Genomic DNA, 10,833 nt, shown 5'->3' on the forward strand with positions numbered 1-10,833 from the left:
GCATATACCCTGAGAAAACCAAAATCCAAAAAGAGTCATGTACCAAAATATTCATTGCAGCTCTATTTACAATAGCCCGGAGATGGAAACAACCTAAGTGCCCCTCATCGGATGAATGGATAAAGAAGATGTGGCACATATATACAATGGAATATTACTCAGCCATAAAAAGAAACGAAATTGAGCTATTTGTAATGAGGTGGATGGACCTAGAGTCTGCCATACAGAGTGAAGTAAGTCACAAAGAAAAAGACAAATACCATATGCTAACATATATATATATGGAATTTAAGAAGAAAAAAAAATTGTCATGAAGAACCCAGGGGTAAGACAGGAATAAAGACACAGACCTACTGGAGAACGGACTTGAGGATATGGGGAGGGGGAAGGTTGAGCTGTGACAGGGCGAGAGAGAGTCATGGACATATACACACTAACAAACGTAAGGTAGATAGCTAGTGGGCATGACACAGGGATATCGGCTCCGTGCTTTGTGACCGCCTGGAGGGGTGGGATAGGGAGGCTGGGAGGGAGGGAGACGCAAGAGGGAAGACATATGGGAATATATGTATATGTATAACTGATTCACTTTGTTATAAAGCAGAAACTAACACACCATTGTAAAGCAATTATACCCTAATAAAGATGTTAAAATATATATATATATATATAAAAAACAAAAACAAACAAACAAGAAAACGCTGGGCCCCATGGGCCTCAGAGTTCCTTATTCAGTGTGCATGCGGTATATCTCAAGAATTTGCATTTCTAATAAATTCTCAGTGATGCTAAAGCTGCTGGTCCAGGGACCACACTTTGAGAACCACTGACATGTAGGAACAAAAACAGTATTTGAGAGTAAATAGGATCCCCGGACCAAATACCAACGTGTGTGTGGGCTTCCCCACACCAACAAGAAATTCTCAGATGCCAGCAGAGTGTCTGAGAATTCAACTCAATTTGGATACTCTTTACCCAAAGATAGAATCACATTACACAGATAAAGGGCTCAGTCCCACAAGACCACCCTCCACTTAAGATGCCAGTCACAAGTCTATGCTGTTACCTGTACTTCTGACTGACTGACTATCAATCAGAGGTTCCCATGACCTTGGGTTCGATTAATTTGCTAGAATGACTCACAGAACTCAGGAAACTTTTTTACTAACTAGATTGCCTGTTTTATTATAAGAATATTGAAGGATAGGAATCAACAGCCAGATGAAGAGATAGATAGGGAAAGGTCTCAAACAATGGAGCGTCTGTCCTCATGGAGCTTGGGGTCCAGCAGAGTGGCATGCAGAAGCATTCTGTTTCCCTGATGTGGAAGCTCTCCGAAAAAAGGACAAAAAACTGTCCTTTTCAGTTTTTATGGTGACTTCATTACATAGTCATGATTGAGTAAATCATTGGCCAATGGTGATTGGTTCGACCACCAGCCCCTCTCCCCTCCCTGGAAATCAAGGGGTAGGACTGAAAGTCCCAACCCTCTAATCACTGCTGGTTCTTCCAGCAACCAACCCCACTCCTTAGATGCTTCAAAAAGTCAGTACATTCACATAACAAAAGATACATTTATCACTCTCAACACTTAGGAACTTCCAAGGGTTTGGGGAGCTGTGAGCCAGGAACTGTGGATGAAGACCAAATATATATGAGAAATACTTTTTGGTCATCTGAATGACCAAATATATATATTTCTTACAACATCACAGAGAGTATATAAGAAGTAGAATCAAGGACTTCCCTGGTGATGCAGTGGTTAAGAATCTGCCAGCCAAGGCAGGGAACACAGGTTCGATCCCTGGTCCGGGAAGATCCCACATGCCGTGGATCAACTAAGCCCATGTGCCACAGCTACTGAGCCCAGGCACCATAACTACTGAAGCCTGTGTGCCACAACTACTGAAGTCCGCATGCGTTAAGGCCCATGTGCCCCAAATACTGAGCCCACATGCCGCAACTACTGAAGCCCCGCATGCTTTAGGGCCCGTGTGCTGCAACTACTGAAACCCATGCACCTAGATCCTGTGCTCTGCAACAAGAGAAGCCACCACAATGAGAAGTTCATGCACTTCAGCGAAGAGTAACCCCCACTTGCCACAACTAGAGAAAGCCCACGTGCAGCAACCAAGACCCAATGCAGCCAAAAAAAAAAAAAAAAGTGGAATCAACAATACTTGGTGATTGATCCAACAATACCACTACTGGGCATATACCCAGAGAAAACCATAATTCAAAAAAACACATGCACTCCAGTGTTCATAGCACCACCATTTACAATAGCCAGGACATGGAAGCAACCTAAATGTCCATCAACAGAGGAATGGATAAAGAAGATGTGGTACATATATACAATGGAGTATTACTCAGCCATAAAAAGGAATGAAATTGGGTCATTTGTAGAGACATGGATGGGCCTAGAGAGTGTCATACAGAGTGAAGTAAGTCAGAAGGAGAAGCAAATATTGTATGATAATGCATATATGTGGAATCTAGAAAAATGGTATAGATGATCTTATTTGCAAAGCAGAAATAGAGACACAGATGTAGAGAATAAATGAATGGATACCAAGAGGGAAAGGGGTGGGGTGGGAGGAATTGGGAGACTGGGATTGACACATATACATTATTGATACTATGTATAAAATAGACAACTGATGGGAACATACTGTATAGCACAGGGAACTCTAACTAATGTACTGTGGTAACCTAAATGCAAAGGAAATCCAAAAGGGAGGGGATATCTGTATGTATACGCCTGATTCATTTTGTTGTGCAGTGGAGGCTAACACAACATTGTAAGACAACCATACTCCAATAAAAATTAATTTAAAATTTTTTTTAAACTATTAAAAAATCAAATCAAATCAACAGTTCTCAATGTATACTATTAAGAATAAATGTTTTGGTTGTTATCAGAAAAAAAAAGCAACATTCTGACTATTCTAATTAGGACTGTAGGAAGAAAATGCTTTCAACTCTTTCTCAACATTGCTTCAACACTTACTAAAAAATTAAATGTAACACATTCAAAAAAAATGGAAAACAATACTTGGTGACTGGATGAAGAGGTTGAAGAGGAATCATGATTCTTCTCAACTTTCTACCTTGGGCAACAGGGAGATTGTGGAGTCAGTCATCAAGGTAGGAGGAATACTAAGGAAGAACATATTTGATGGGGGCATAGGGGTAGTGAATATGAAGAGATCCATTTAAGCACATATCAAACTTCACATTCACATTGGACATCCCAATGAACTGTACAGCAGGCAATTCATATACAGTTCTGGACATGAAAAGGAAGATATGGATTAAAAATACAGATGTAAGAAGCATCAGCATATAGACGATAAGTAAAGCCATGAAAATGAATATGATTTGCCAGGGTCAGTGAGTACTGTGAGAAGAGGATAAAATCTTGAGGAACATAAAATTTAAGAAGAAAACGAACTGGGACTGCTAAGCCAACAGAGACAAAGACATTGAAGATATGCCATTGCTACATGGTTTGTAATATCAAAAGATTGAAATAATGAAATGCCCATCAATATGGGACTGGTAAAATAAATCATGACACTCTCTACGATAGAATTCTTCGCAGCTATAAAAAAATGGAATAAGTCAGTACTTTAGCTACTCATAGAAAATATGTCTTAAACATACATATAGTATTGTTTCATAAAAAAAGCAAATTGTAGAATAGGTGTGCAACGTGCTGTCATTTAGCTGAAAAGGGGAGAAATAGATGTGTATAAATATATATTTGCTGGTATAGCCATAGAATATCTCCGGAAAGATGCACAAGAAATTTATAACGTTAGGGGGAACATAGCGTGGAATCTAGTAATTAGGAGATTCAAGACCTAAGGCAGAATCTTGACCCAAAGTTCCAAATGTCCTATAAGCCACCAGTTACAGGCCTTTTGTTAACTGATGGAAGCATCAGAGTCTGATGCTATTAAATATTTAAACTACAAAAATAATTGTCCTTATTCTGATCTCATGATTACCTAACAACATTCTGAAACTTTTCCCACAGAAAGAGAATTCATTCTGTATACTATGAAAATTGACTTGACAATCATATATTTTTATGACAAATTAATCATTGGCATTCTGTTGTGGCTTTAAACACACATCTCTTGTAAGCTTTGTGAACCTAAGGCAATATCCATGGGTTTAATTAGTTCTGGGAGATCACACAGAGATTCTGAGTCTACAGAGCTAAGAACTAAATCCTACACTGGGGTAAATTAACCAAGGTATATTCTACCTTGTTAGGTTTCTTGACAGCCAGTCAGCTGGTCTCTCCTGGCCACACTCCAACAGCGCTATGATGTAAAATTCAAGCTTCTAGAGGAACCAAATGTGTTTATAACACTCCTCATCTTATCTTTTTGGTACACATTTCATTGACTGATACCAAAGTCACCAATCTACCCATGAATTCCATATGACTGTAGCCTTCAACCTCTCCCAGCAGCATCCACACCTCTTCTCAAAGTTCACCAGTATCACCCATCAAAATATTTCTTCCTACCATAAACAAAAAACTATATCATGTAAGTAGATGTACATTTGCCAGAATCCACTACCAAACCATAAGCTTTCTGAGGGAAAGGTGTTTTATTCATCTTTGTATTCCTAAAACACAATATAATGCCTTGTACATCATAGACATCCAACACATTCACATTGAATTGGATTGAATTCGCTGCTAATATATTACTTGCCTAGATAAGGTAAATTACTTAACCACTTAAATCAAGGGTCCTTATAAAATTCTCTTTCAGGTGTGACCTGTAAATTATAAGGGAGATATTTTTGCCCAGGGGCCATTTGACCCTCTTCAAATGTAATCAGAGGTGAAGCCACTTACTCAACCTACTTTTGAAATCTGCTCAGATAATATACTGTTATCTAGCAAGGTCAGAAAGTGGGTTTTCTATTCTAGTTAATAGAGAATCTCAAATATGTGAAATATAGAATGATTTTCCAAATTAGAATTTGATTTTTAAATACGTTGACACTAAAATGATGCCAAGCAACATGTAAATTTTCTCTGAAACTGTAAAAAGGTGTTTGCAAATGCTACATAGGGAAACCAGGCATGGGGCGAGCAGACTCAAGCAGCTAAGTGAGCCAGGCTCAGCCCCTCCACTACTGCAATCCACACAAATAGCAAACTGCTCTACATTTTCTGCCTACTATGGTGGTCTCATATATGATTTCATTTTTTTAACAACTTTTTTGGAGTATAATTGCTTTACAATGGTGTGTTAGTTTCTGCTTTATAACAAAGTGAATCAGCTATACATATACATATATCCCCATATCTCCTCCCTCTTGGGTCTCCCTCTCACCATCCCTATCCCGCCCCTCTAGGTGAACACAAAGCACCGAGCTGATCTCCCTGTGCTACGCGGCTGCTTCCCACTAGCTATCTATTTTACGTTTGGTAGTGTATATATGTACATGCCACTCTCTCACTTCGTCCCAGCTTATCCTTCCCCCTCCCTGTGTCCTCAAGTCCATTCTCTACATCTGAGTCTTTATTCCTGCCCTGCCCATAGGTCCTTCAGAACCATTTTTTTTTCTTTTTAGATCCCATATATATGTGCTAGCATACGGTATCGTTCCCTTTCTGACTTACTTCACTCTTTATGACAGTCTCTAGGTCCATCCACCTCACTACAAATAACTCAATTTCGTTTCTTTTTATGGCTGAATAATATTCCATTGTATATATGTGCCACATCTTCTTTATCCATCTGTCGATGGACACTTAGGTTGCTTCCATGTCCTGGCTATTATAAATAGAGCTGCAATGAACATTGTGGTACATGACTTTTTTTGAATTATGGTTTTCTCAGGGTATATGCCCAGGAGTGGGATTGTTGGGTCATATGGTACTTCTATTTTTAGTTTTTTAAGGAACCTCCATACTGTTCTCCATAGTGGCTGTATCAATTTACATTCCCACCAACAGTGCAAGAGGGTTCCCTTTTCTCCACACCTTCTCCGAATTTATTGCTTGTAGATTTTTTGATGATGGGCATTCTGAGTGGTGTGAGGTGATACCGCATTGTAGTTTTGATTTGCATTTCTCAAATGATTAGGAATGTTGAGCATCCTTTCATGTGTTTGATGGCAATCTGTATACTTCCTTTGGAGAAATGTCTATTTAGGTCTTCTGCCCATTTTTGGATTGGGTTGTTTGTTTTTTTGATATTGAGCTGCATGAGCTGCTTGTGTATTTTGGAGATTAATCCTTTGTCAGTTGCTTCGTCTGCAAATACATTCTCCCATTCTGAGAGTTGTCTTTTCATCTTGTTTATGGGTTCCTTTGCTGTGCAAAAGCTTTTAAGTTCCATTAGGTCCCATTTGTTTATTTTTGTTTTTATTTCCATTCCTCTAGGAGGAGGGTCAAAAAGGATCTTGTTGTCATTTATATCATACAGTGTTCTGCCTATGTTTTCGTCTAAGAGTTTGATAGTGTCTGACCTTACATTTAGGTCTTTAGTCCATTTTGAGATTATTTTTGTGTTTGGTGTTACAATTTCATTCTTTTACATGTAGCTGTCCAGTTTCCCCAGCACCACTTATTGAAGAGGCTGCCTTTTCTAGGTTGTATATTCTTCCCTCCTTATCAAAGATAAGGTGACCATATGTGTGTGGGTTTATCTCTGGGCTTTCTACCCTGTTCCATTGATCTATATTTCTGTTTTTCTGTCAGTACCATATTGTCTTGATTACTGTAGCTTTGAAGTATAAGTGTGAAGTCCAGGAGCATGATTCCTCCAGCTCCGTTTTTCTTTCTCATGATTGTTTTGGCTACTCAGGGTCTTTTGTGTTTCCATACAAATTGTGCAATTTTTTGTTCTAGTTCTGTGAAAAATGCCCTTGGTAATTTCATAGGGATTACATTGAATCTGTAGATTGCTTTGGGTAGTATAGTCATTTTCACAATGTTGATTCTTCCAATCCAAGAACATGGTATAACTCTCCATCTGTTTGTATCATTTTTAATTTCTTTCATCAATGTCTTATAGTTTTCTGCATACAGGTTTTTTGTCTCCTTAGGTAGGTTTATTCCTAGATATTTTATTCTTTTTGTTGCAATGGTAAGTGGGAGTGTTTCCTTAATTTCTCTTTCCGATTTTTCGTTTTTTGTGTATAGGAATGCAAGAGATTTCTGTGCATTAATTTTGTATCCTGCTACTTTACCACATTCACTGATTAGCTCTAGCAGCTTTCTGGTAGCATCTTTAGGGTTCTTTATGTATAGTATCATGTCATCTGCAAAGAGTGACAGTTTTACTTGTTCTTTTCTGATTTGGATTCCTTTTCTTTGTTTTGATTCTCTGATTGCTGTGGCTAAAACTTCCAAAACTATGTTGAATAATAGTGGTGAGAGTGGGCAACCTTGTCTTGTTCCTGATCTTACTGGAAATGGTTTCAGTTTTTCACCACTGAGAACGATGTTGGCTGTGGGTTTGTCACATATGGACTTTATTATGTTGAGGCAGTTCCATCTGTGCCTACTTTCTGGAGAGCTTTTATCATAAATGGGTTTTGAATTTTTTCAAAAGCTTTCTCTGCATCTATTTAGATGATCATATAGTTTTTCTCCTTCAATTCGTTCATATGGTTTATCACATTGATTGATTTGCGTATATCGAAGAATCCTTGCATTCCTGGGATAAATCCCACTTGATCATGGTGTATGATCCTTTTAATGTGCTGTTGGATTCTGTTTGCTAGTATTTTGTTGAGGATCTTTGCATCTATGTTCATCAGTGATATTGGCCTGTAGTTTTCTTTCTTTGTGACATCTCTGGTTTTAGTATCAGGGTGATGGTGGCCTCGTAGAATGAGTTTGGGAGTGTTCCTCCCTCTGCTGTATTTTGGAAGAGTTAGAGAAGGATAGGTGTTACCTCTTCTCTAAATGTTTGATAGACTTTGCCTGTGAAGCCATCTGGTCCTGGGCTTTTGTTTGTTGGAAGATTTTTAATCACAGTCTCAATTTCAGTGCTTGTGATTGGTCTGCTTATATATTCTATTACTTCCTGGTTCAGTCTCGGAAGGTTGTACTTTTCTAAGAATTTGTCCATTTCTTCCAAGTTGTCCATTTTATTGGCATATAATTGCTTGTAGTAATCTCTCATGATCCTTTCTATTTCTGCAGTGTCAATTGTTACTTCTCCTTTTACATTTCTAATTCTAGTGATTTGAGTCTTCTCCCTTTCTTTCTTGATGAGTCTGGCTAATGGTTTATCAATTTTGTTTATCTTCTCAGAGAACTAGCTTTTAGTTTTATTGACCTTTGCTATCATTTCCTTCATTTCTTTTTCATTTATTTCTGATCTGATTTTCATGATTTCTTTCCTACTGCTAACTTTGGGGTTTTTTTTTTTTTTTTGTCCTTCTTTCTCTAATTGCTTTAGGTGTAAGGTTAGGTTGTTTATTTGAGATATTTCTTGTTCCTTGATGTAGGATTGTATTGTTATAATCTTCCCTCTTACAACTGCTTCTGCTGCATCCCATTGGTTTTTGTTCGTCATGTTTTCATTGTCCTTTGTCTCTAGGTATTTTTTTATTTCCCCTCTGATTTCTTCAGTGATCTCTTGGTTATTTAGTAGTATATTGTTTAGCCTCCATGTATTCATATCTTTTACAGATTTTTTCCTGTAATTGATATCTTGTCTCATACTGTTGTTGTTGGAAAGGATACTTGATACGATTTCAATTTTCTTCGATATACCAAGGCTTGATTTATGACCCAAGATATGATCTATCCTGGAGAATGTTCCATGACCAGTTGAAGAGAAAGTGTATTCTGTTGTTTTTGGATGGAATGTCCTATAAATATCAATTAAGTCCATCTTGTTTAATGTATCATTTAAAGCTTGTGTTTCCTTATTTATTTTCATTTTGTATGATGTGTCCATTGGTGAAAGTGGGGTGTTAAAAGTCCCCTACTATGATTGTGTTACTGTCAACTTCCCCTTTTATGGCTATTAGCATTTGTGTTATTTATTGAGGTGCTCCTATGTTGGGTGCATAAATATTTACAATGTTATATCTTCTTCTAGGATTGATCCCTTGATCATTATGTAGTATCCTACTTTGTCTCTTGTAATAGTCTTTATTTTAAAGTCTACTTTGTCTGATAAGAGAATTGGTACTCCAGCTTTCTTTTGATTTCCATTTGCATGGAATATCTTTTTCCGTTGCCTCACCTTCAGTCTGTATGTGTCCTTAGGTCTGAAGTGGGTTTCTTATAGACAGCATATATATGGGTCTTATTTTTGTATCCATTCATCCAGTCTATGTCTTTTGGTGGGAGCATTTAATCCATTTACATTTATGGTGGTTATCAATATTTATATTCCTATTACCATTTCCTTAATTGTTTAGGTTTGTTATTGTAGGTCTTTTCCTTGTCTTGTGTTTCCTGCCTAGAGAAGTTCCTTTAACATTTGTTGTAAAGCTGGTTTTATGGTGCTGAATTCTGTTAGCTTTTGCTTGTGTGTAAAGTTTTTAATTTCTCCATCAAATCTAAATGAGATCCTTGCTGGGTAGAGTAATCTTGGTTGTAGGTTTTCCCCTTTCATCACTTTAAATATGTCCTGCCACTCCCTTCTGGCTTGCAGAGTTCCTGCTGAAAGATCAGGTGTTACCTTTTGGGGATTCCCTTGTATGTTATTTGTTGCTTTTCCCTTGCTGCTTTTAATATCTTTTCTTTGTATTTAATTTTTGGTAGTTTGATTAATATGTGTCTTGGCATGTTTCTCCTTGGATTTATCCAGTATTGGACTCTCTGTGCTTCCTGGACTTGACTGACTATTTCTTTTCCCATATTAGGGAAGTTTTCAACAATAATCTCTTCAAGTATTTTCTCAGTCCCTTTTTTTCCTCTTCTTCTTCTGGGACCCCTATAATTCAAATGTTGGTGTGTTTAATGTTGAGACTGAGACTGTCCTCAATATTTTTTCATTCTTTATTCTGCTCTACAGTAGTTATTTCCACTATTGTATCTTCCAGGTCACTTATCTGTTCTTCTTCCACAGTTATTCTGCTATTGATTCCTTCTAGAGAATTTTTCATTTCATTTATTGTGTTTTTCATCATTGTTTGTTTGCTCTTTAGTTCTTCTAGGTCCTTGTTAAACGTTTCTTTTATTTTCTCCATTCTATTTCCATGATTTTGGATCATCTTTACTATCATTACTCTGAATTCTTTTTCAGGTAGACTGCCTATTTCCTCTTCATATGTTTGGTTTTGTGGGTTTTTACCTTGTTCTTTCATCTGCTGTGTATTTCTCTGTCTTCTCATTTTGCTTAACTTACTGTGTCTCTGGTCTGCTTTCTGCAGGCTGCAGGTTCATAGTTTCCCTTCTTTTTGGTGGCTGCTCCCAGTGGGTAGGGTTGGTTCAGTGGGATGTGTAGACTTCGTAATGGAGGGCACTTGTGTCTCTGTTCTGGTGGATGAGGCTGGATTTTTCTTTCTGGTGGGCAGAACCGCCCCTGGTGGTGTGTTTTGGGGTATCTGTGAACTTATTATGATTTTGGGAAGCCTCTCTGCTAATGGGTGGGTTTGTGTTCCTGTCTTGTTAGTTGTTTGGCATAGGATGTCCAGCAGTAACTTGCTGGTTGTTGAGCTGGGAGCAGGGTCTTAGCATTGAGATGGAGATCTCTGAGACAGCTTTCACCATTTGATGTTATGTGGAGCTGGGAGGTCTCTGATGGACCAATATCCTGAACTCGGCTCTCCCACCTCAGAGGCTCAGGCCTGACACACAGCCAGAGCAGGAAGACCCTGTCAACC

This window comes from Globicephala melas, chromosome 4 (genome assembly GCF_963455315.2).
Source record: "Globicephala melas chromosome 4, mGloMel1.2, whole genome shotgun sequence".
Lineage (NCBI taxonomy): Eukaryota > Metazoa > Chordata > Mammalia > Artiodactyla > Delphinidae > Globicephala > Globicephala melas.